The sequence below is a fragment of the Peromyscus californicus genome, unplaced genomic scaffold (genome assembly GCF_007827085.1).
Source record: "Peromyscus californicus insignis strain IS unplaced genomic scaffold, ASM782708v3 Scaffold_24__1_contigs__length_46423439, whole genome shotgun sequence".
Classification (NCBI taxonomy): domain Eukaryota; kingdom Metazoa; phylum Chordata; class Mammalia; order Rodentia; family Cricetidae; genus Peromyscus; species Peromyscus californicus.
The window spans coordinates 10621117-10648080 of record NW_026294535.1 but is presented as its reverse complement, the minus strand read 5'-3'; the positions used below and the strand labels follow the sequence as shown (position 1 = coordinate 10648080).

Genomic DNA, 26964 nt, shown 5'->3' with positions numbered 1-26964 from the left:
GGAGAGCTGCTTGGAAGGAAATAGAAGCAGAAGAGACACACGTTACCTACACAGCTACTTAGAGCTAGAAGGGGGTCCTTAGAGGAAAATGAGAATACCTCCCTCTTCCAAGACGGGAGGAGAGAAGCTAAATTTGTCAGTGGGTACACTGAATCGAAATCTACCTCTAAGGTTCATTGGTATTCTGACAGTAGGAAGCAAGATGGCCATCAGAGCACTGACAGAGCTCTACAGATATGTGTGTAGCATCTACTCTGAAGACCAGCGTCCAGAGCAGAGTGGGAGCTGAGGAGATGAAAACTGAGGCATTCCTTAGTAGCAGTGTAGTGTCACACTAAGAGCCAAGGCCACACCCCTGTGGTGACAGCCTCTAGCCAGAACATCACTCTTCCACTCTTCGAGTAGCTTGGGATCAGGAGCAGAGAAGAGCTTTGTTCAGTTTACCCAGAAGGTTGGCAGAAGGACAACGGGGCAAAACATAAACCCGTGAAAGAAGCAAGGCGGAGGGCGAGGTAGGCGGAGACTCAATCCTCGTGGCTTGCCCTGCTTTTCCCTGCTCTGCTCTCAGAGGTGTAGGCAGAAAGACTTAATTTATTCCAAGGCAGCTTTAAAAGACAGCAAATATTTAGACAGGAATCAACTTTTCTTTTTACTGGATTCTTCATTGTGTAAGGCAACATCGGCGAAGCAAGGCAAGAGTCTCTGGCATAGTTTTCCTGAGATGCTGTAGTGAAATGAATTCTCAGGAAGTTCATCTTTTGAACGGGGTTTTAACTGGGGGGATCATTAATCCTTTATGGTAGCAGCTATGTCTGTAATGGCTTGTGTCTCCCATTGTATTTAGTTGGTATGGGATAATAAGGGCTGCCCTCTGGGGAGAGATCATTACAGACTCATTTATGAAGGATCCACCGTGGGCATATGGATCTACTCCGTTGTCATCTGAAGTCTAGCCTTTAATTTGCTGCCATAGAAATTTGCTGGTCTGCCTCTGCGTAGAAAAAGACTTTCCCTTCATACATTCTGCGGGATGTGATACAGTGTGTGGGGATGATGAACTCATTGGTCCCCTTCTGCCCTCAACCACTCAAATCCAAGTTCACCACTTTGCATCTCAGAGCCTCAGTGAAATACGCACAAAAATAACGGTGCTTTTCTCCATATTCTGACTGAGAGAGAGCCTGCCACATGGGAAAAATGATCGAATAATCATATCCCCACAGGTAAAAAATCCAGGGCACCTTTCTCCCTTCCCTCTCTCTCCTTCCCAGCCTTCTACCCAGCCCCTTCTCCCTTCCCCTTCTCTCCCTTCCATTCTCATATTGAATGAGGTCAGAATATTCTAGAAATAAATATTTGTCAGGCCAGGCAGTACTTCCTTATCCACTGCTATGTGCCCTGTGTAGGTGTCCTTACCAATCCAGAAGCTGCTCCATTGTGTTCCTGGTACAGCAATATTTCGTCCGCTTGTTTAGCCAGTCAACAAGTATTTGTCGAGAGCCTGCTATGGTATAGATATTTTTCTAGGTTCCACAGCCTTCTGTGAATGTAAGTGGCTCTGTACTGCTATTTTTTTTATCTCAAGTGAATGAGGCTTTGTTTTCCAATTTGACTTATCAACTAGACTACAGTGACCTGAAGAGGAGGCTCATAATTCATTTAGTCAAATCCACATCATCTACTATCATGTGGGACACAGAGTGGGTAGTCAATAAAGCTTTTGGGATAAGTTAATCAGGAGCTAATGCTTTATTAATATACGTGTATACTCATTTCTACTCTGAGACTTACAATAGAGAACACATATTTAAGGATGAACTCATATAACTCTCCATAGTGTTGAATACAAAGAAATTCATTTAATGGGCTGAATCTTTTCCCCATGACTTAGTAAATGAAAACAACTATGTAATTCTGGTGGAAGTTTCTAGTCAAACTTCCACCAGAAGCATTCTTCTGAGAGTGCCAGCGATTGATGAAGGTGTTATGAAATTCTGGTCATAAAAATGAGAGGCAGATGAAGCGCACATAAAAAAATAAGATCTTCAGTTCTCATTGTTGTCGTCTAATAAGTGATTTTTCGGTGAGTCGCTTATTTGTTTTGTAATTGAGCAAGTCATTAAGCGAAATGAGCGCCCACAGCTTTGTCAAAGATAAAGATGGGCTATCACTCACTGTTATTGAATAAGAAAAGTTCCATGATTGTTAAAAAGCTCCAGTATATTGTATATTCATAATAACACTTTTTCAAAGACCCGATTATTCCATTTCTCTCAGTACACAATTATCCCATCTGAAAGGGGCATTTTCACCAAAATGGCAGTTGCTTGAATTCCTTGCTTAGAGCCTCCTTGATCTTTTTTTCACACCACGAGTTACTGGCTGCAGAGGAATAGGTGAAATCAATATTAAACAGGAATGTTCACTCTTTGTGACACCCGCCAGTCCCACAGTTGAACAAAGGAGGCAGCTAAGCTGCTGCAATGAAATGAAAAAGAAATGTTTAATATTTTAATTTATCACTGGCAATTTATCTATTGCCATCATTTCCGTCAGGCAAGCATATAGGTATTTTTTCTTATTATTATTGCAGCATTTTCTATTTTTCCGTTTGGATTTTGGGGAAATTGTATGTCATCTCTTCATGATGACAGATCAAAATTTTCCAGGAAAGGCTTTCCTCCCTGCTCTTTGCCACAGCACCTTTTAAGTCTCTAAGAAAGATCATATGGGCTAGTGAGAAGAATGTCGGATTTGGATCCTAAGACACCTGACCTTGAATGTTTTCCATATTACCCTGTCTTACTGTGTCTCATGGTCTCCTGTAGGAATGGGTTCTATTTAGAAGATTGAATTAAATAACTCATTACAAGATTAAAATTGGAGTAAATTAACCTGGAGACAGTGGTGTTTACTTTGGAGTTGAAAACTATACAGCAGTGGTTCTCAACCTGTGGGTCACAGCCCCTTTGGGGGATCAAACTACCTTTCACGGGGGGTTGCATATCAGACATCCTGCATATCAAGTATTTACATTGATTCATAACAGTAACATAATTATAGTTATGAAGTAGCAACGAAAATAATTTTACAGTTGGGAGTCACCACAACATGAGGAACAGTATTAAAGGGTCACATTATTAGGAAGGTTGAGATCCACTGTTCCATAGTGTGACAAATTTAGAGTAACTCAATCCATGATGGATGGCTAGCCCAACCGGGACATTCTTTTATGCTCAACCCCTTACCACTTATGTATTTTAGTGCAATGTCAGCTATTGGAACACTTCGTCTAAACCAGCAAGACAATATTCAGCACATCCAAAACCCTTATTTGGATTTTTAGGAACCGATTTCCTAAGTAGAGAATATAAGAAACCTGGCTTGTCTGTAAGTAGTGTGTAAGGAAACTTGATATGCTGTGTCCAGCCAAGAGTCAGGAGAAATTGTACTTGACCTTTGAGGATCCAATCTAAAAGTCTAGTAACAGATCCAGTTTCTGAAGTTATAATGTAGGACTAGAATTAATAAATAACTTTTTTAAGTGGTAGATTTTTAGCCTAAGACCAAGAATCTTCTAATCACAAGAGTTACTCTGTAAACAAGATGTCTCAAGGAAGATGTCACCAAGTTCATTTTTGATGATGGTAATTGTGTAGAAGCCAGAATAACATGGTTATTCTGTTATTCTGTATAGAAAGTGGGCCGCATGTGCCTGAAAGTCTCCAAGTTTCTAAGACCATTTTTGCTATACAATGTGTAGTTTCTCAAAATTCAGAGACCACATAATTAATTAATTGATTGAGTCATTGATTAATTGATTAATTCTGTCTATATGGATGCGTGTGCATATGTATGCAGGCATGCACATCCTTGTAGAGGCCAAAGGACAATTTTAGGGGCTATACCTTAGGTACCATGTACATTTTGTGTTGGTTTTGAGACAGTTTTTCTTGCTAGCTTAGAATTCACCAAGCAAGCTAGACTGCTGGCCAGGGAGCTCCAAAAATGTGCCTATCTCTGCTCACCCAGCTCTTGAGATTTGAAGCAAGTGTTACCACACCCAGACTCTTTGCATAGGCTTTGGCTTTCAAACTCAGGGCTTTGTTCTTGTATAACAAGCATTTTACGGACTGTGCCATCTTTACAGCCCCCAGAGCCAACAAATTTTCAAATAAAAATATGCCTAGAAGTGGTGACATCTCAGGTTTTGCAATTTTAAAATTGTTTATCTGTCCAGTAGATTTTACACAAAAATAATATGAAGCTTTTTCTTATTTACCAGCATTGTTTTTTAAAAAAAAAAGATACGTAATTTTACCTCTTTTGTTTCAATTCTAAGTGGTGAACCTCTGAGATTTGACTGTCTAAATCCATTTTTTGGGGGGAGTCAGGATTAGAAATGACAGGTTATTCTAATGGCCCAGTATTAATTTTTATGGCACATTCATGTATTTCATCAGCAACACCTTCAGTGAATTTTCTGGATTTCGATTAGTTTGTCCTAGACTCTTGGCAAGCTAAATTTCTCTAATAGTTTTCAATTCATTGCATTAAAGGCCTGTTCAGCCTTGGATGATATATTGATTTTTTTTTTCTCAGCAAAGTGACAAATACCATTTTCATGACCATAATAGAGATTGATTATATTTTATGGAACGCACACAGTAAGAGAGCTGATCTCAGTGAGGCAAACATGAGCCTTACTGAAATTAAATAAAATATGAATTAATAATGAAGTTAATGAATTCTTCTGTTGATGATGAGGTAGAAAGGGCATTTCAAGAAAAAAAAATGAGAAGTTTTGAGGCAGTAGACACAATGCAGAACTAGACAAGCATCGGTGTTTGAAAAGGTGCTACTTTTGTCAAAACTTCTAAGCATGCTAGTAGTCACAGCCTTCAAAGCTCAAGCTCTGGCAGGTATCCTCCAGCCTACATGAGCATGCGTAAGTTAGAACAGAAGTAAATCATGATCAATGGAAAGTTAATTTGAAAGATTACAAGCCTCTGGGGAGTAGTCAATTTTCTGATGTAATTTAGGCAACTTATATTTAAAATTCAACTGGTTTCATTTTCATTCTAATTTTTTAATAGTTAGGATAGGGCTAGACCAAGCATTAATATGTTTTAATTATTCTGCCTTGCTGCTCAGTGCTCTTTAATTTAACGTCTTAGAGGTATTGCTTATATCATAAAACATGCATACCTTGTCATTGGCTTAAATTATATAGACCACTGGTGGGAAATGAGGAGATATTAGAAGCAAAGAGTTAGTATTTAAGATGTTGAAACAAAAATGTGGTAGAGGTAGAAACATTGCCAGGAGATATCACTGCATTATTTTCTCTGAAAAGGAAAGAGATAAATCAATCTATGTCTGCTTAGGACTGTACCTATTCATCTGTCTTCTATCCTCAATTAGCATTGTACCCAATATACATCATATAGTACAAGCCCCCACGTATCTGCTAAATAGCTGCTAAAGACTTTCCTGATAGTGAACTGAACGGAAGTTCTAGAGAAGCAGGTACACCGTTACATGAAAGTAGACAACAGACAGATAACAGACAGCACACACTCATGTTTGCATTCACTTACAGAAATATGGGAGATCGTTAGCAAGTACAGAAGCAAGGTAAGGGGTCAAGAGGACACACATACTATTAGAATCCATGCAGTGATAATCTCAAATTCTGAAGAAAAAAAATCTGTGCTCCTGTGAAATGATATTCAAGATAAACCATTGATGTGAAAGAGCAAATTAGACTGAAATAAGTCATCTAACTTTAAGGTAAACAGAGATGTATTCCTGTGCATGTTTCTGACTGAGCCTTCATTTTCAGAAAATTCTCCATTAACGAAGCACAGGGTAACCAGTGTGTCTTGAGCTACTGATATGTGCTATGGAATACTGCATGTTATGGTTTTAATTTTCATCAGCATATGATGTAGCATGACAAATCCCAGGAGTGGGGATATGTGGAGAAAGAGGGGCCTCAGTGAAGCTGAGAAGTAATTAAATACCTACAGAAAGTCCAGGAGGAAGTGTCAGGGGTATTTTCTTTGGATTCCTAGAATTTCTGAAAGTCAGGTCAGTTTTACAGGAGAGAGATGGATTTCCACTTGTTGTAGATTTGTGGCTCAATCATCAGAATCCAGAGTTGGCTGTTTCCTTTTATCATACGTTTAGAGACATCTATGATATTACTTTTTCATCACCTTCAACGTTCTAATTTTACATTTATGGGAGAAAATTTCTATGCAGTGACTTCATGAATGAAGAATATTTGCTCAAGTCAGCCCACATTTTAAAATATGACTTTAAAGGCAATCTACATAAAATAATAATGTCGAGGCAGTGTGCTGATTGTGGCCCTACCCTGTGGAATCCTGAAATTGTAGCTTTTTTGTCCATGTTACCTGATTAGGCTTAGTAATCTAAACTTGTCTGGAACAGCCAGTGAGAGATCTGCATATCAGCTGTGCTATTACATTAAAAACATTTGAAAAATTGCCTTAATTTACGTCATAATTATTTGGTAATTTAGATTTTTCTATATGTTTCCTAACATTGGAATTACACTAAACTCTGATTAAAATCCTCTGCTTGAAAATGTAAAAAAAAAAAAAAATGAGAATTTCATGGCAGAATTAAATTCTTTATGAAAATATTTAAATTCTCGAAGACATTTTTCTGATCTTAAAAAATTCATAAATTAGCTATGTTGCTTTAAAAATTGTTATGATGAATATAGAAAAGGGTCCTTCTTGCTCAGTGTAGAGTTGCTGATTTCAATAGTATCTCTGGGACACCCTTTTCAGAATGAATTGCTGTGAAGTGCTCCCTATTTGAGTCACAGTATTCTATGGGAACCTGAAATTGCACAATGTTAAGTCAAGGAATGAGTGGAGGGCAGTCTTAGTCATCAAATGATAACATGGCAGAATTTAGTCTAAGAATTCAGACACCATATGTAGGTATTTATTTCCCATTCTATTTCTTGAGAATTGTAAACACAAATTCTCTTCTATCAATGAAAAGATAGATTAATTAAGATAAAAGGCTCTTTGTAATATAGAAGTCAGTGTATCCATTAACTTTTCTAAGTGATTTTTAAAGGCTGTAATTGCATTAAAATATGAGGCTTTAATTAACCAAAAGGAACAGGTGCCAGATTCCCCTTCTAACCACAATCTTTGTGGCCTTATTGTCTGAATGAGCATTTAATTTGTCTTCAAATAGCTATATTTTTTAAAGTACTTCAAAGTTGACATGTGGGGTGTTTTTTGCCTTTTAAGTTCCCTTTTTTAAACAATAGCTTTTGTTCACATTTAAAAAAATTAAAATAATATTGCAGCATGTAAATTGCAGTGGGAAGTCTTGTTATTGTCTCATTCTCCATGTCCACTGTGAATGGAATGTTTTCTGGAAACTAAGGTTCAGACATCAATAGTCTCAAGAACACATTCCTATTTACCTGAAAAGCTAGATGACATATTTCAATCTCATTTGCTCTTTCAAATCAGTGGTTTACATCGAATATTGTTTAGATTTTAACAGTATGTGTGTCCTGGTGTCGCCTTACCTTGCTTCTGAAGTACTTGCTAATTGTCTCCCATGTTATATGTATGTGTTATGTCAGTCGTGTATTTTCATGTCACTCTATAGCTGCTTTTAAAAAAAATGGGTCATGTGCACTGCTTATTATTTATTATACAATGGGACTCTCAAATGACTGTTGAAATGCTAGATCGCACTAAGCCCCCATCAATAGATACAAAAATAGTTGTTTCCTTCCAGAATCTCCACTAGTACTGGGTATTACCTCTTTTCTGAAACAATGTGACAGTACAGTGGATGCTCTCCTATTTTTTTCTAATGGTCACTCAACTTAACATTCATTTGTTTGAATGGTCAGAGTTAAGTTATACCTCCTAAAAACAGCACTTGAGTTAGGATTATCAGAAGCAGAACAGAAGATATTCTGTTAAAAGATGGGTTAATGAAAGTGTTCTGCTGACATGAGTTGAACATCAAAGTCATTCTTAAAAATAATCTGGAACATTCAAAAATAGGAAAGCCTGATGAGGTTTTGGCTTATGCTTTTAAGAAAAATGAAAATATTGATATGTACTTTGGGCAAAAATAATTATTGTTACTATATACCTGAATTAAAAATAAGGAGGTTTAAGCTTCTTGCCCAGATTCTCTCGTCTCTCCTTTATTTCTCATCTTCCAAAATGCTCTTAAGGTTTCTTGCTGCCTCACAGAAATTAAAATAATGTATTCTGTAGATGCATTCAAGCCTCTAGTCGCCATGTCTTATCTCGGATGACTTAGAGCTCCAACGTCTGGAGTGGATCTGCTAACTTGTGAGTTTGAACAGAATGCCTGACAGGTGATTCTCAAGTCTGAATTTTGAGAAAAACTGGAAAAGAAAATTTAATTTGCTTATAGAGTATTGAAGACTCCTTGTACTGAATTCTGTGGTTGTTTTATTGAGTACATTTCTCTATTCCCTAGTCAATTAGAATCACCTACTCACTCAAAGTAGAGTCTAGTTCATTCCATGCCTGGTCCTTCTCCTGGGAAAGCTGGCTCTCTTCTCTATCTGTCTCTCATTACCAAGTCCTAAGCCTAACCTCACTTCTTACATGTGGCCTCTGTATGTTTTCCACAATGGTCTACTGTTAGAGGTGTCTCTTTTATCATATACGTGGCTTTCGGAGTTTCTCTTTGTTGCCTGTGATTCATGTGTGATTCTTCTCTGTGTCCCTCACCTTGTCGTATAAAGTCAACACTCTACAAATATGGTCGAATGAGGAAATGAATGTCAACAGTAAGCCAAAGCCTGCACTTTAACCCCACTCCAGGGAGACCATGTTGCTCAAGCTCTAATTAGATGTTCCTTATTTTGGTGAATACAATAAAAGCGAATGCTTTCCATTTATCTGAGTGTGTTAACTGCATATTTAAATCACAGAATGTTCGGTGCTTGAGGAAATTAATCCACACCAAAGTTAGAGCTTATAGATGTTATTTGAAATTTATCTTATAAAACAATGCTGGTACTCACTTGTCATTCTATCTTGCTAAAGACCTAGCTTGTTTAACTTTTAACTTTATCTCAGTTTTCTTCAAAGAAAACTATTTTAATGTTCAGAATAATTCATCAGTAGTTACAAGCTATCATTGTACTAAGATCATTAGAATAAATGACACAGGAACAGATTGTTTTAAGTATTTTTAATTCCTGGACTTCTTTCTTAGTGCATAGAACTAAGTTGTATGATTTGTGTTGACCTTGGTAATGAGTTTATAAAACATTTGAGGTGTTATTCATGTGACTGAAAAGAATACTTTCTGAGGCTGCAAAATGAATTTTATTGACCAATGTTTGTAAGGTTGAGTTTAAAAAAAAAAAAAAAAAGAAGTGTTCATTTGAGGAAGATGAAGTTCATGAGGTAGCCATATTCCAGTAAGATTTCAAGGCCCGGGGAACATTTCATCATTGATTTCCTCTCTTATTTTGAAAGTTGGGCGCTGGATAAGTCACCTTGGAGAAATGGAAGCAATTTATTAATTTGTCATTTGCCAGGGAAGAAATTGTCTGGAAGAATAAAGCCACGTACACCGGACACACTTTCCTTTCTTTAAAGCTGTGTGTCTTTGGCCACATTAGTGTCCTGTAGCTTGGTTGAGGAGGAGCAGGTGTGAGCTTCCAAAGTGTCTTCGCAAGTGACTCCATGGGGCGTCCCTCCCTCGCCTCTGCAGGACACAGGTCCACCTGTTTAATCCTTATGTTTCAGTCAAACTTTCTTATTATGCAGACAGGGCTCTGAGGCTCAGCTGGCTTTTGAGTCTGGGAATGAATTGATGGGGCTCTTTGATCTTAGCTGTGTATTACATCTGCTTCATCTTCCTTCCTAATGCTGTCTTCCAAACTCCAATCCTAGCTAGTATTCCTCAAATAAACCCATAATTATGCAAACAAATAAACAAAAACAAACATTGCAATTTAAAATGCAGATAAAAACATCATTTTTAAAAAGAAGTCTTTGTGGTATGGTGAGCTTTCTTGAAAAAGAAGACAAAAGCAATGTAATTCGCTACCCTGATATAGATGACCAGATTTGAAAGTATTTAGGTACCAACTGGTATGTATGTATCTGATGGAGTAGGGTCACATACAAAGAAAATGACAATTACCAGTCTTTGCAAGTTGATATAGTAGCATAAAAGCTTATTAACAGACCATATTGTGGGGGAGGAAAACAGAGCCTACTTAGAGATTCTACGAACACTTGTCAAAAAATATTCCTTATTTATGAGAATGAGGAAATCTGGGTTGCAGAGAAAATCATTTGAATCAGAACAAATTATACAGAGAAATCAGTTTCAGTATAAGATACTTTAAAAAACAACCCAGATCTTTAAAATGAAAAATGTATAATACGTATGTTATGGTATGAAGTGGAAATAGAGACATATTGAGAAAAGAGTTGTTTAGAATTATTTAGTTGTCTGTTTGTTTTTAGCCAGGCCCCTGAAAGCACACAGAGTGATGACTAATTGAACTCTAAGTTGTTAAGTTTTGATGTGAATCACTTGGATATTGATCAAGCATTTGGGAGACTTGTATTATTTTTACTTTTAATTCTCATGGATCTTCATTTTTCTTTAAGTATGCCGTGATCTTGTGATGATAATGTAACATCAAAGCTGTCAGAATAATTTCAGCTGAGCAAGGAATTGATGTCTCCTAAAAGCCAGAGGCCTTTGAGAGTTATGCAAATGTCTCTCGGAGAGGAAGATGGTGATGTGGCCGGCTGCCTTGTCTGCTCTGTTTAGTACAGACTTTATCCCAACATATGTGAACTAAATCTACTAATAGCTCCTAGTGGATTGTCAGAATAGATGCTTTTCTTAGATAAACTGAGAGATAAAAAATGAAGAATTTGATTCACCATCGTAATTACAATATTGTTTTTATAGCACGCTCAGTTGTGGTCCACCCTCAAGCTCCTCTGAGATATCCAACTCTGAACTCACATTTTTCAAGGCTATTTTTGTTTCTCATATGGAGGCTTAGAATAACTTGGGAGGAAGGAGATGGGAAAGGTTACCCAATCTTTCTGTAGGCACAACTGCTCAGAGACATGTACTGAAGATAGCTTCCCTCATATCCACAATGTCTGTCTTGCTATTAACTGGGATACAGTTTTATTTACTTAACCAATTAGTGTTTCAACTCCAGAGAAAAGACAGAGAACCCAGTCAAGCATAGATGGATTGTTTCAGTGTGTCTCACACTCACACATCTGATTGCTGTGCTTTTCTAATAGTGAAATAAAATGCCCAAACTCTAGCCTATGGAGATTCTCTGCTGACTGAGCTTCTTAAAGGCCTTATTTGGCCTTTCCCACATGAAACAGGTCAAGACAGATTAAAATCATTTGTTTTATGTTTGTGCTTTCTTGTGATTTATATGTTCCTGAAAGTGTGTTAGAATAATGGCCATTCAGACTATTGATGCAATGCTTAGGGGAATGTAACTTTCTACCTCAGAATTTGTATTAAAACTGATAAACAGTGCCGTATGTAGGTCCGTATGTTTATTAATTCTGACCTACTTCATTCCTCACTTGCTTTCTTATAAATTTCTAGTAGTAACTGAGCAGTGAAATTTACCTCCATCATTCTAAGTCTCCATAATTGTTCGGCATTTATCTCCAGAGAATGTGCTAGAGAAACCATTTGTGTTGAATTTGTTGTTGGAGAAATGGTTTCACCTAAAGGGATTTCTCCTGAATGTCCTTGCATAGACTCCCTGGCTGTTCCTTCAGGTCTATGGCTATCACACTGTAGCTGTAGCATGACTCCTTGAACGTCTTTTGTTCTCATGAACTTTCAGAGGACCAGGTTCAGGTCCCAGAGTCTGCTGAGTGACTGTCCTGTTCAGTTAAATACGAACAGGCAGTTAAAAGGCCAGAAGGAGACTAGGGAGATAGCTCTCTTGATAAAGTTCCAGTCACACAGCCATGAGGGTTGGAATTCAGGTCCCAGTACCCACATGCAGATCTGGTAGGTGTGAATGCCTGCATGTACTCCCGGTGCTCAGAAGGCAGAGACAAGGGATCCCAAGAGCAGACTGGCTGGGTAGACGAGCTGAAATGGTGAGCTCTGGGATCAAACAACAAACCCCACCTCAGTATATAAGGTAGAGAAATCAAGCAAGGCACGTGACATCAATTTCTGGCCTCTATACAAATGCAAACACCTACACAGCCCCCCATGCCGTGATCAGGCACACACACACACACACACACACACACACACACACACACACACACACACACACACAAGTCATGAAATCTACCAAGTAACTTAAAATAAATAATACAAAGATTATAAATATCAGAACACACTGCTTCCATGGGGCTAAGACTTGCTTCATGAATATATTTTGTGTCTGTTACACTTTCCTATGTAATAAATGTTTTTTTATGGGTTTCAGTGGAAGAAATCCTGAAAAGGGAAACAAAATCTAAACACGGGACTAAATTACGTATCCTCTTGTAAGATTTTACTTGAATGCTAGACTTTTAAATCCAGAATATTATTTTCCCATTCTCTTTTTAAAACAATTATCCTCAAGCAATTCAAGGGAATTAGCTCTTGGCAAAAATAAATAATCATGGAAGCCCAGCAAATGCTTCCAGAATTATTACAAGCTATGCTGTATCCGCTTACAATGGCCTTATTGATTAAACCATTTAGCTTTAGGTAGCTATATAAGGAGAAGGCATGAATATTTAGTTGCACAAGAGAAGTTTCTTGAAAGAATTATGGTTAACACCTTATTTTGTTATTGGGCCAAGCATAATGAATATAAACTACAGCTGCATTCTTGTGTTACAAGAAAGGAAACAGATCCAGGTTAAAAGAAATTATATCATTACTTGTAAAAATACTTTGAAGATGTGACCCTTCCTTTCATTAGGAATTATACAACCATTTTTTTTTTCCTTTGCATCTGCCAGGAGTTAACACAGGGAATCAACTAAAAATTGTGTTTTTATTGCACATTTGCATTGGATCTCATCACTGAAAATGACTAAATTCTGCTCTGCAAGGTAAGTGAGAAAGTAGAAAAATTATATCCCTGGGTCTTGTGTGAGTTCATATCTTAAAATTCCCATGTTTGTTATCAAGCATGCCGTTCTTACTCTCTGTACTATCCACAGGAGAACATAGTTTTGGCATCCCACGGCCACCATCAGGGGTATCTCTCATCACCTGAGAGCTTGGTAGAAATGTGGAATGCCAAGCTCCACCCAAAGCTACGGAATCAAAATCCACACCTTAACAATACTCACAGTATTTTCCCATTGTCATTTAAATTTGAGAACAACAGGTATATGGGATATGCTCTGCCAGTGGCCATAGGCCATATGGGACTGTGTCCTTTTCTTGGATAAAATATTCCCTGAATGAGGAACTGAAAGCAATAGCAGTTTTCATACTCTACAGCTGGCACTAACTCCCTACTCCCATTATCAAGAATGGTTTGAAAGGGTGTGATTGACAGTGCTGTTGATGAGACCTCCCATTAGGTATTAAAGATCTTCAGGTACTGACCATACCATCTAGCCTACGAACCGATGCATTTAGCAGTTGCCTTTCTCCTTTAAGTTTTGTGGATGCTTTACAATGAGACAACTGAAGCAATGGGTTACCCAAGACGATCACCCCTTACCAATGGAGGTATTCTGATGGCTAGTGCCAGCTGTGCCCAAGACAGTTTCATTGGTAGGAGCACCTTTAAAAATTAAGAAACACATTTTTTGTTTGGGGGGAATGTGAGGAAAATTGTGATGCTTCATAGATTCATAGGTGAATACCAGGGGTCCTTGAAATGATATTTGTAGCGAGCATTACATTGTCAGATGTGTGTATTTAGGATGCCATGGAATGCCTTGGATTTTAAACTCCTGTCAAACTTTGGTGTTAGCAGTTCACACTTTATTACATACAGAGAACATGTGTTATGTGGCTTGCACACCCAAAGCCCGAAGCTCTGTATTCTTCTGGCCTCTAGAGGTCTTGATGTCTCTTTCTCTGACAATAAACCTTTGTATTTTTGTACATAAGAAGAGAGCGCCTTCCTTGATATGACTCTAGAATTGAATAAAATGTGGGAATTTACTGAGTCTCTCGCTCTGAATGAAATCTTGTCTAAGGAAGGCGTTCTTGGATAGAGATGCTGCAGGACAGAGAAGAGGCTGCAGGCAGGTAGCGTTTTGACATTTAGTAGATGAAGAAAATCAGCTCATGCGACACATGGTATTGGAAGTGGTGTCACAGTGAGATTTGGAAGCAAGAAGCAGAGAGGTCTTTTCATGGCACAGGTGGGCATAAAAGGCTCTAACAAAAACTGTGAATACCACTGATAGATACGGGAAAATGGAAATGTCTAGAACTATTCGTACAAAAATTGAGATCAACCATTCAAACAAGAACAACGAACTTTCTTTTATTAACTTTGTATTGCTTCTTCGTGAATTTCACATCATACACCCATCCAACTCATCTCCTTGTCCCTCGATATCCACTCTTCACCCTTACAGACTCCTCCCCCAAAGCCTTTCCTTACAAAGTTTTTTACATATGTTAATATTTTTAAAACTACACATGTGTTATGCAATTGTAATGTATCACAAAGAGTATACATGAATGTAAGGATGTATCTGAAATTTGTACAGAATTTTAAAAGTAATTCTTTCTATTCCAAGACCTTTCCCTATTAAAGCATCCATCATTTTTTTACAGATTATTTTCACAGATAATCTCCCAGTATATAAATTAAATACAATATTCTTATCATACAAAGGAGTGATTTACAACACATATGGTTCTGTGTCATTCTTTGCTTAAAATAAATCATAGAAACAACCTCATCTCAAAACTTCTTTATTTAGTTCAGTAACCTCATGGCATTATTATAATACACTCTTTTCTATTACAAATAGTGCTACATCTAGGCTCTTTCCCATGCATTATCATATGTGAACACACGTTGCTACATCACATGCATTATGTATATACCAGCCATGTATATATGTGGTGTGACTGTGTGTGTATTCCCAGGTTTTCGCATTCAGAGTCCTTATTTGTTTTGACTGAAATGAGTTAAATGGCAAATAACTAACCAATTAGCCCAGAAGGCAGAGCAATAATAATTGGCAACATCATTTACTATGTGGTACTTTGTAATTACACCTTTAATTCTTATCCCTCATTGAGGTAGATATTAACACTTGTATTATTGTTGTTATTAATCAGTGGAGAAAGCCGGGCTTTGCTGAAGTCCACTCCTGAAGCTAGACTCTAGAGCCTCTGCTGTTCTTAAAAAGTGTGTTGATTTCCAGTGATTCTGTTGCTCCTGTGTTAGTGATGGTGCACTTATTAGATACCTACTGTGTGATAAGCAGCTGGCCTGTATTATGTGCAACCTTGGTCATAGTATCAGAATAGGTTATTATTGTCTAACAGGCCTAATGAGGTTTAACAATTTTCCCAAAGTCTCAGAGATAATAAGTTAAGATCTAAGAATGGAAAGGAGACAGGACATCAGACTCCTGAGACTAAGACAAGCAGAGGATGGAATTCCAGGCATTCACTTACATGCTTAATGTTCTGGAAGACAGAAATGAAATGTATGTACATGTGAGATGTAATTAAACATATTCAAGCCATCAGAGGCTAGGTAGGAGGAGCGGTCCCATGAGCCAATGGGAGAAGATTCAGGGCACACTAGCAAGAGCATCCACAGCAGAGTCAGGCTTAGTGTCCTGTGTGGACCCCAAGGGAATCCCCATACGAGGGAAGTATTTTCAAATGGAGAGTGATTCATCCTCATTGATTGCTTCAACCTTTAAAATATCCCACACCCATGTGTCATGTTTATATAACAAGAGCCTACCAGTGACAAGAGGTACTAGACGGCTCTGCTCCGAGTCAGGCTTTGTGACTACGGGCAGCAGAAATCAGCAAGTATCAGACTAGGTAATGTGTATTCCAAGCAAAGCAGGAGCATGGGGCTTCTCTGGGGGCTGTCCATTCTCTGTACATCCATGGTGTAATTGCCATGTTTCTGGAAATTCTCATCTTCGTGGAGAAAGATGGTCATGGTGAATTCAAACCTGTGTAGTCCTTTTAACGGAACCTGTGTATTTGATAACTTGTTTTCGAGGTCCAGTTACAACTTTGTGACTGGCATTTTGTGTATTTGGGGGCTATTACTAGTATTTTTAGTGTTGTTTTTTTATGTTTTGCAATCTTGGTCATATCTATGTGTAGCATTTTGAGCTGAAGATACCACATTTTCCTTGTTTCAAAATGTCTCATTTAACTTCATGGGTACTGGATAATGACTGATAGAAAACATGTACTAATTATTTATATGGTAGTTATAATAAGAGAAATAATTAAGCTACATAATGAAGTTCAGGATATGTGCAAGAGATTTTACATGCGTTATCTGCTTTAACATCAAAGTCCTACCATGCAGTCATGATTATTGTGCCTGTTTGGTAGTTGAGGTCTTCTGTTCTGCTGTTGAGTCACAGTAGTAAAAGGCAATGCTTTCTAACTCTCTATAACATACTTGATGCTCCACATCTACTAGTTCTGTGTCTGTGACTTCAGCTACCCACAGGTTGAAATATTCAGAGAAAAAAACATGACATCTGAATTAGAAACATGTAGACATTTTTATATGGCATCTACATTATGTTAACTATCTTAAGTATAATTCAGAATATAGAGGAGATTTGCATGGGATAAATGTAAACACTGACTTGACCAATGCAGATCTTGGGGACCCCCCGACCTCCCCACCATGAATGATGGGGGTGGTTATGGTTTCTATTAAGCATTGCTCCTTCTAGACTTTTCATCATAAGTTAGTATTCTTAAAAAGGCAATTTTCTCAGTCTTCCTTCTAATCACATCATGACTACTTATGAGCAAATGGTAAAATTTATTTATTAATTTTTCTTTAGAGGCATACATTTCATTCTATTTCTCTTATAGGGTCTACAGCAATGAAAAACTATGTGTGTAGTATATTATTTTCTTTGAATTTTCTAAGAGAAAAATCTATTTTTCAGTCTGAGTCAAGATATTTTAGACAAATTGTAACATCCTGAATCAGAATCACATCATGGGAAAATTATAGATACCCTTAGCATACTTTTAAAAATGAGTTTTTTAACTCCTTTTGAAATCAAGTCTTTTTATTAATTTAAAAATATACTTAAGAATAAGTGTATGAATAATTAATGTATGTTTATCAATACAGGGCCTAAAGAGTGAATTTTTGCATTATCAAGATGATATGCATAGAACAGGCAGCCACTCTTCATCAGCGTACGTTACTTGAGTTACTACTATGCGCTAAGACCTCAGGTAGCTGCCAAAGTTGTCATAGTGGACACGGTAGGAAGTCCTCACTTCCAAGCAAAGCATGTTGAAAGTGATCATCAAAGCTTCTCTCCTTGAAGCTGAGCCAGACAGACAAACTTCTATCCTCTGACGTTTCCAGCGTCTTTGTTCTTTTGCTTTTTATGATTCATTTTTTTTTAATGCCAGCCTTGAGAGATCAAGGTTAAAGGTTCTATTGCTCTCAAGAAGAAAGCTAGATCAACACAGGCATGAATATATAAATAGATTTTTGAAATTTCTAAGACCTTCCTATCTAATTCTGATGAGATTTTGGAGCCCCCTTCCCCCCCCCCAGACACTACCCCTAATGAATACATCCCCTTATTTCCATTACATAGCTTTAAGTTATTAAAATCTATGTGTTTGTTTTCTTAGGTTTTTAGGCTAAATCAACCCAGTGTGGAGACTTGGAGCCCTCTTGTAGTGACGTCCCCACACGCAAAGAGAGTGGGCACAGATGACGTCATGTCAGAACATAGCTTCCCTAGGGTTGATCTAAGACTATCCAGCTGTGAAGCAGTAGTCTCCAGGGGACAGTGCTCTTAGACATATTCTTAGGGCAGAATAGGGTGGAAAAGGAACACAGAAGGGCAGCTGAGAAAGGAAACTCTGACAGTCGCTTTTTAATCTACAAATGAATGTGCATTGTCCTTAGCACTGGGCTTCAGGTCAGCTCCTCTCTTGTAACTTTGCAGCGAGCCTGTTGTCTGAACTCAAAACCCTCGGAACTACATGTCTCGGATCTCAGTGTGTTCTTGGTCTCAAATCAATCTTGTCAGTCCTCGGAAAGCAATGCAAGATAATAAGTCGTATTCACCTGATTGCTTTCCTGGGCTGAGACAGCTAGTGACGTGTGTCTTCCTGATAACCAGGAGTCTCAGATCGGAGGCAGGGATAAAGGGAAGCCTGGGAGCTGGCGGAATCTAAATTTGACAGTCGATGGCGGAGGAGAGGGTCAGCAGGGAGAGAATGTGTGACACGTGCGAGGAGGGAACAAAATCTATCTGCCCTGGTTGCAATGATTAGATGTCTCTGTCTGGCTTTCTTACAGTGGGTGACTGATTGTCCCTGCCAGCTGGCTAATATCATAATTAACAAAGTTGCTACGACATCTGCAAAGTTTAATCGAAAAATTTACCAGTGGTATGATGGCATTGTCACCAAGATCACAAGGGACTCAGAGTCGACTTCTGCTCCGGGTGGAACGGCAAGGCTATGTGGCTGAGATGAAAAAATTGTGAACTTGTTCAACCAAAGGTATGTTTCCTTTATAATTCTACATCCAGGGTTCTTTTGTTAAGATCTTTGTGGTAGTTTGGTGGGTTCCTTCCTGCTTCATGACTGAAATGCTTTATTAAAAGATTCATATTTTTTGACCATGTGTATCACAGTCTCTGAAAGCTTTAAGATTTTATTTCTCAGAAATCTCAACATTCAAAACAATAATCAAATAGCTTTGGATACTGATGATAGATTATAGAACAATATTTTGCCTTTGCCTTCTAGCTGGCCTTTCTCATTTTCAGAATAACTATTGTTTGGTAACAAATATCAGTTAAGTATTTATATTGTGGAACATCGTAGGTGTTTGCTTGACCATATAAAAGCCGTTGTTTCCTCCTTTTCTCTGTCAGCTCAGAAGAGGGATAAAAGGGCAAGTGCAGTTATAGGAAGTGTAGACTCAATCTTAGTTTGAAGAAGGGTCCAAATTGGAGAGGGGTGGGCTTTGTCCACACCAAGCAAGTGCCCTCTCTTACTCCCAGAATATTTCCTGAAACGTTGTTCTCCTCACCGTTCCCAGCCTAGCCCCTGATTGTCTCACCTGTATTTTCTTTACACTGTGATTTGCTTGGCTTGATTGAGTATTCAAGCTCTGGGGTGTTTCTCGAATTATAGCCTTCACATATTGTTAATTAATGAGTGTGAATATTGATGAGGAGAGCCGTGTGCCTTTGTGAATACGCCTGTGCGCTTGAGTACAAAGGAGGAAGGGAGGGTCTCAAGACTGTGCAGCAGGCAAGTTTGGGTTATTTATGCTATGTCACACCACCCCTATAACATCCTGGTGATGGATGTGCAATAGAATTGGGGACGTACATTATGGCTCTTTTACTGTCCCTTAATCCAGGCCATTTTATCATGACAAAACCCAGTGATTTGACTTTTGCCTCTCATTGCTGTCTTTTGTGTTCGTAGCAGTTTTTAAACCTTACAACACTTTTAAAAAGGAATGTGTAGTGTATGTGTTTTCAACATGCCCACTTTCAACTTTTTCATGATTTGATTCCTAATCTTAGAAAGCATTATGTTCTCAATGTATTGATTTGAAAATTTGACAATCAAATTTTATGTTATCAAAATAAGAAATGGATCACCTTGTGGAATTATGAGTTTTGAAGTATTTAAATATGCAAATAATTTTAAGCACTGTTTATCAAAATTGTGGTATAATTTGACTTAAGTACTCTCAAGCCTTCACTAAAGTTTAATGAATCTACTCGGAAAAGCTGAAAGTGAAGATTTTAATAGTTTTATTATATTCTGAGGATCATTTTCATAGGACACATATCATAATAGAGATCCTTTTATTCTCAACTTAGAGTCCCCTTCACCTGTACCTTCCACATAACAGATACTCACTATACATCTCAATACAGTCACAGACGGAATTAGTGAATTGAAGTAGTCTACTGCTCTTCAAATATGATTAACATGTACTTCCTCCAAATCAATAGTTTTGTTTTCAGTAAGCTTCATCGATAGAACCAAGTATATGATTACCATAATCCGAGACAATGTGGAAGATTTAAGTCCCTATAACCACACACTGCTGTTGTAACCAAAACCTGATTATTTTGTGTACTCGAGATTTGCTAGTATAAGAACTCTGGTGAGTATCAAAGGTATCTAAGGATTAGAAAGTGCTAGAAAAGTCACTTGCAGCTGAAGTCCTGCTTTTTCTTGTTGTTTAAAAAGAAATAAGTTATCTCTTAAGATATATAGAAAGGAACTTTTGTCAGAGTTCCAAAAGAATTTAATATTTTCAGTCAAATGTGGCAAAGAGAAGATTAGTGACATATGATGAATAAAACGTATTCTTTCAAATGGGAATAGGAACATAATGAATGTCCTGCAGGTGACTGGGCCCGTAGCAATTTTACTGAAGATTCAAGCTTAACTGGCCTTTGTTAGGGTGATTAACCTTCTGAAATTAAAAGCCCCATCTGAATTAGTCTGTCTAATTTCAATGCAAACATCGAGCAGGCCCCGAGTCGTTAAAATAATAATAACAATAAAACCCCTGTGTTTTAATTTTCTTTTTTGCATATCTCAATGAAATGATGTCTGGGAAAGATCAGAGCAGCTCTGGTGGGAGCATTGCTCAAGCAGAAAAAAAAAATACCTAGAAATAATGAATACGTAATGGGGAGCCATCGAGGGCAAAGTCCCAAGTACTATTTCTCTGCTACAAAACCTCAAAGCCTCTACCACACCCAAGGCATGGAGCATGAAGCCCAGCTAAAACAAAATACAGCCCAGTACAACTAAACACAAATGCTCTCCATAGCAAAGCAATGTCCTGAATGACCGTCCTATCTCTGTCCTAACCCATAGCAACAATGGTCACTACACACTGTGCCAGGGTTAAGTTTATACAATGGTTCCTCAAAGTATGAGCCTTTCCACCACAGCTTCTCATTAAGCAGTTCTGAAAGTTGGTTTCTGATGTCTGGAATTTCATTCCCATGATCTCCTACAGTCTACGGCTGTATTGAGTATTTTCACTGAGCCCAAAAACCGTTACAGAAAAGACCAACTTATCTCTTTAGACTTTCACATAATGATATTGTTTTGTTTCCCTTCCCTTTGGTAAGTCTTCTGGAAGCTTTTGTGAAAAGTTTGCATATTCACAACGCTTCAAAAACTATTTTCCTTGATCATACTACTTTTCTTGTTACTTAGCCAGTGGATCTCTTTAGTATTGGGTCCTTCCAAGAGTGAATGTGTCCTCCTTTTATGTGTCTGTGAACTATTAAAATGGTAATAAAGGTTCCCTTCATAGGGTATGCAATTCATTTCTCTCTCCTTTCATCAAAGAATCCACTCTGAATGTGTAAAGGTAGAAAGGTCCGATGTATTATGGTATAAAATTAAGAAGCCTGAGGTGCTATCATTTATTTTTGCATAAGCTTTTCATGTGTGCTCTTAACAACCTTCTCAAAGATAGGCTTCTACAGTAGGCCTGTGAAGAAAGTCACAGAGGAAATACTTGTGACAGAGAGACTGAGACGAATCACCAGGCGGAACGACTCTGGCCTCCTCCAGAGACTTATAATACCTCAAAGCCCAGATTAACATTATGTTTGACTAGATCCTGTTTACTGTCAGGATGATTTCCTATTCTTAATCATGGGACAAATATTCACCCTAAATTGCAGACAAATGTGTTGTTCTTTACTCTCTGATAAGGTGCAGACTGCCAGCCTTGGCTTTGGCACAGTGAACTGTCAAACTTTTAAAACCTCATTCTTGCCATGCTAATACTTATTTGCTTATTAAAAACAATTTTTACAAAAGAAAAATAAACCACTGCTATGTAAAATCCCCTAAACACACGCTATTCATTCTTCAGACATAATTACAAATCTTCTTTAATTTAGCATAATCTCCTTTGACCTCCTATAAGAATGAAGGAATATAGTTCTCAGCAAGACATGTTGCAAATATAACATTCTAAGGGCATAACATGCTAAGGTTCACTGTACTGACCATATCTTACCCTGCAATGTTACCAATAGCCAGGAGTCTTTTTGATGTAAGAGAATCAGAGCTAGAATTATGAAATACGTATTTCTTAGTGTAGGAAAATGAATTGGTGGAAAAGGAAATGGGGGGTGGGATAAAGTTCTGGGTTGGTAAGCTTCAAATCCAATCATCTGTTTTGCTTCAGTGTGCTGTAAAGGCACGTGTGTGTGTGTGTGTGTGTGTGTGTGTGTGTGTGTGTGTGTTCCCTTTGTTTTCTGACAATTGGTTCCCCTCTGATTTAACTACTCCCAACCCTGACATTTTCCCTTGTAGCTGTGAAATAAAATAATTGGCCATTAATAAGCCGATATTAATCCATTCGCTATTTGTGTGGACTACATACTTGTGTTGGAGTCCTTCTGTTTAAAAAAACTCAGACTTTGAAAACACAGCCGTTGATGACATTTCACTCACTGCTTAGCACGTCCCTTGCTGTGTTTTGTGTCAACCACTTAAGTTCACAAAACTCAAGAGAACGATTCCCCCGAGGAGTTTTATTTCACTGAACAAAAGGAAGACAGAAAGTTGCAGAGTTAAGGGTTTTCAGGATTTTCTTCTCACAGTTTAAAAGCAGTCACCTACAACTTTTTCATGATGTTATTCTCTTAACAGACACTAGAGGAAAGTTACTAGCTAATAGTAGTTAAGTGAACTATTTCTTATAACTTGTTTGATCTAATCTAAAAGAAGAAAATACTCAAAAAACGATAAACACCTGACTATTAACTTTCCAGATTAATGAGCTCTATTAATTCCTTAATACTAGTTTTCACATGATGTTGACCTAGCAGAGTCAGGGGTGTGGCCTATTTGACCTTGTCCGTGCAATTTGTACTAAAGTTACCACATCATTTAGTTTGCTGACAAACAGCCAGTAAACACTTAAAAATTATCTTCAAGGGCTGAGAAGACGGCCCAGGGCACAAAGAAATGGTTGCACAAGTATGACAACCTAAGTTCTGATTTCTCGAACCCACCTAAAGAACTGACATAGTGGCACAGATATCTGTGAATAGCAGAGCATCCCTATCTGGAGGAGGGGAGCAAGACAGGCTATGTCTGGGCTAGCTAGCCTAGGGCCTGCAGAAGTGCACAGGAGCCGCTGCTGTCTCAAAGTAGAAGTGAGTGAGGTCTGACACCCAAGGCTATCCTTGACCTCCAAACACATAGCTTGACGTGCACACTGACACACCCACCCACACCCAAACATACACGCGCATGCACACACACACACACACACACACACACACACACACACACAAGAAAAACTGTCTTTAAAAGGTTTATGCTTGCTTCTCTAACTTTGCTTAAGATGCGTCTTTGCTACGCTTTCTTTACACCTCTTGGTGACTGTACTCCGACACTCTGTTGATAAATGTGCCTTTCTATTTGATAGCTCCCATTACTGAAATTGTGTCCCAAAGACAGCATCTGGCAGGTTTCTGGGTTGTGGGAAATTGTCCAGTTGTTTATGATAAATTTATCTAAAGGCTATGTGAAAAGAAAAACAAAACATCATTTTGAAAACCATTAAAAATAAAGAGCAAAAATTGTGCTGGAGTCCTATAATGTGAAGAAAGGACAACACACTGCTTAGCAAGAGAACTTTTGTTCTCATTTCCTAATTTATTATCAAGGGAAAAAAGAGATTTACCCTGAGTTAGACAAAAAGCAAATCTCCATGAGGTTAGCCCAGCAAGTTCCAGACTTGGGAATGCAATGCTACAGTTTCACATGGTGATTTTTCTACCTTCTGAAAGTTGATTCTGTTGGTGTGTACACAGTCTGAAGTTGGCTCAAAAGAGTGTGTGTTCTCCTTTGTATCCTCCCTCGGGGTTTTAGGAGGTTCCTAATACATGGCAGGAACTAAGGAAATGTTAGTTAAATTGGATTGACAGAACTTCTTACCATTCAAATAAAGCTAAGGGGACTGAAGCCCTACTTCATTGAAAGGGCCGGTGTGCAGAAAGTAAAACCACAACTTGAGGAAGAAAAGACACTGAAAGAACAGGAGGAGAGATAGATGTATAAGCTGTCGATAGACAGATAGATAGAGAGGTGTGTCGGCTGATACATCCTGAGTTGTTCCTGTATCGGATGGCTTTTAAAGTCAGTCACTTGTCAGCCTCACTTACTACTCGCCAAAAACCCAACCAGTTTCTCTCAACAGAGAAGAATAGTTCTTCAGAATTATCCTTTTGGTTTATGTCTTTAAAGAGACAAAACAAAAATTGAACAACTCATCACATCCGTTTTGAAAACAAATTTAAAGCCCACCTAAAGGGCATTGTGTAGAATTAGGAACTCTGAATAATATTGTCATGGGGATGGGGGTGGGGAGGGTGTTATTGTGACTCAAACTGTGAGAGAAAAGGACTCCTGGCGGAGAGGATTTCAGCATTTGGTGAAATGAGTCACCAAGAGTCCTGCCTGGAGATGTGAGGCAAGATGGATTAGCAAGTGTGAGCAGACAGTCCCCCCCATCTCTCCGCCAAGTTGTATGAATCCTTGAGGTTTCATTAACCATTTGCATCTTGCTTGATGGTGATTACACTCTTAGGCAGATATGAATCAGCTTCACTATATGGAAACATTGAGGAAAACATTTATGAAAAATATGATCTAATTTCTGAAAATACAGGCCAATTAAAGACTGGATTTAATTTAGGAATTTTACTCTGTCTACATGACGTATATATTAATGATTTTTTTCTCCCCTCATTCTTCATTTTCACAAACAAAAAGAGATTTTTTTTTTACTTATTGACATATTACTGAAGAATCTAGCTTTTTCCCCAAAATTACACATTTTTTGCATAAATGTGCCTAATTACCTGAATTCAGTTTTGATTAGCAGTGTTAATTGATGCAGCTGTGGACGGGATCTGTTTACCTAAATTACCATGTGCAAACAGCAATATGTCTGGAAGTGAATATGCTAAAGTGAAAATACTAATTAGCTAAGACAGATTGTGATTCAAGTCACATTGTGGAGCTTTCTAATGAAAGCCTGGATATGTCAGGGTTTTATGATATTCAGACAGAATGTCTATATTACATATGATTGCTAAATTTAATTCATAAGAACAGATGGGATGTCAGCCAGGCTTCTTCTGCCTTATTCCTTTATTAATGCGAATATTTTACTCAACTGGAGATACATTTGTATGTTTTTGTAAGAAACTCATTGTGTGCTTTGACAATGTGCCAAACCTGTACACAGAGCCTCATCAACTTCTTGATCAATACAGTCACATAGTCACGGATTATATCCACTTACTGTCCCAAAGATGAAGATAAATATACTATCATCTTGCAAGTTTAATCACACCATTTGGTTAATTTAACTTTAGAGCAGGAAGGCTAGTTAAAAATAACTAGCTTACACCATGTTATCTTTGCCTTTTATCTTTGTATCCCAAATAAATCATGAAGATTGAATCCTAGAAGTCTTAAAAATTCTTATGCATCCCTGGGGCCAAAAGGTGAGTGCCCTTGTCTGTACGTGATTTCCATCTTTATTCTTTTTTTAAAAGCTAAGAAACAGTGGTCCTTTTCCTGTGTCTGCTTCAAGATGCTACAGCATTTTTGTGTGTGTCTTTGTTTCTCATTACCCTTGTTTACCCTTGTCCTAAAACATGACCTGCTTTGCTTAAGGTGTCTCTCCAAAGGAAGCATTCATATTTTACCGTCTGCTCCGGCTCTCTGCACTCATTAATGACACTGTAACTGGAAGGTATCTGAAGATTACTGTACCAACCCTACATGTCACAGTGAAGAAGTAATGGACCATCTTCCCTCTCCCAAGAGGCTGAATAACTGTGCCTAATGCATGATGTCTCTTCCTCCCAAAGGCTGGGGAGATAAGGCCTCTTGACTCAACCTGAAGGGTTTAAGATCCCTTGTTAGATATTTTAAGATGCCACGAGCAAAATGGGGATAATTTTCATGATGCAAATTTGAACATAATTATAGTTTGGCATATTTAATTTAGGTTTAAGTGAGAATTATAATTACCAAAATTTTAATTATTTCAATTATGCTAATGTCTATCCCCAAAGTTTTGTGTAATTTGGGTTCTCTAACATAGACTGAGACATAAAAAAAATCATAATGGAATTTAATAGGCAAAATAAGAAATCTGAAGCAATGAATCTGTCCTAACTACAGTTTTGCTATCAAAATGTAAATGGAGTGCTGACTAGCTCAGGAAAGCTTGAAGTGCTTTACAGAGCTTAAATAAAAAGCATGCAGGGTGTTGGGAGGACATTGTGTATCCAGGGTTCCATTTTCTGTATCAATACCAATGCTAGCATACACTCAGTTTGGGCTGTTTACTATCTAACTAATGCAGACAATCTCAGAACCTTTTAAAATGAAATTTATACATGTCATCATGATGACCACTATCATTCCTTCCAAAGGTGCCTGGTCTAGATTTCCATATTTGAGGGAAAAAAAAAAACCCCACACTTTGGAAGGTTCTGTTTCCCAGTGGCTGAAGGCAATTTGCTGAATGCTGTATGGATAACCTGAGAGAGCTCAGCACTACAAACTCAAAGTGTGTGAGTGTGTGTGTGTGTGTGTGTGTGTGTGTGTGTGTGTGTGTGTGTGTGTGCTCCAAAACACCACATAAGCAAAGACTTT

At 38.0% G+C, this 26964-nt stretch overlaps 1 long non-coding RNA gene across 22 annotated transcripts in view; it reads left to right on the top strand.

Annotated features, from left to right (window-relative positions):
• The window catches only part of LOC128119678 (uncharacterized), a 98101-nt gene that overhangs the window by 47042 nt on the left and 24095 nt on the right, over window positions 1-26964 (top strand). For all 22 annotated transcript variants that reach the window (XR_008221604.1, XR_008221607.1, XR_008221614.1 and 19 more), the window contains 2 exons: window positions 13047-13139; window positions 18563-18768. This is a non-coding gene — a long non-coding RNA (uncharacterized LOC128119678). The remainder of the gene's footprint in view (window positions 1-13046; window positions 13140-18562; window positions 18769-26964) is intronic.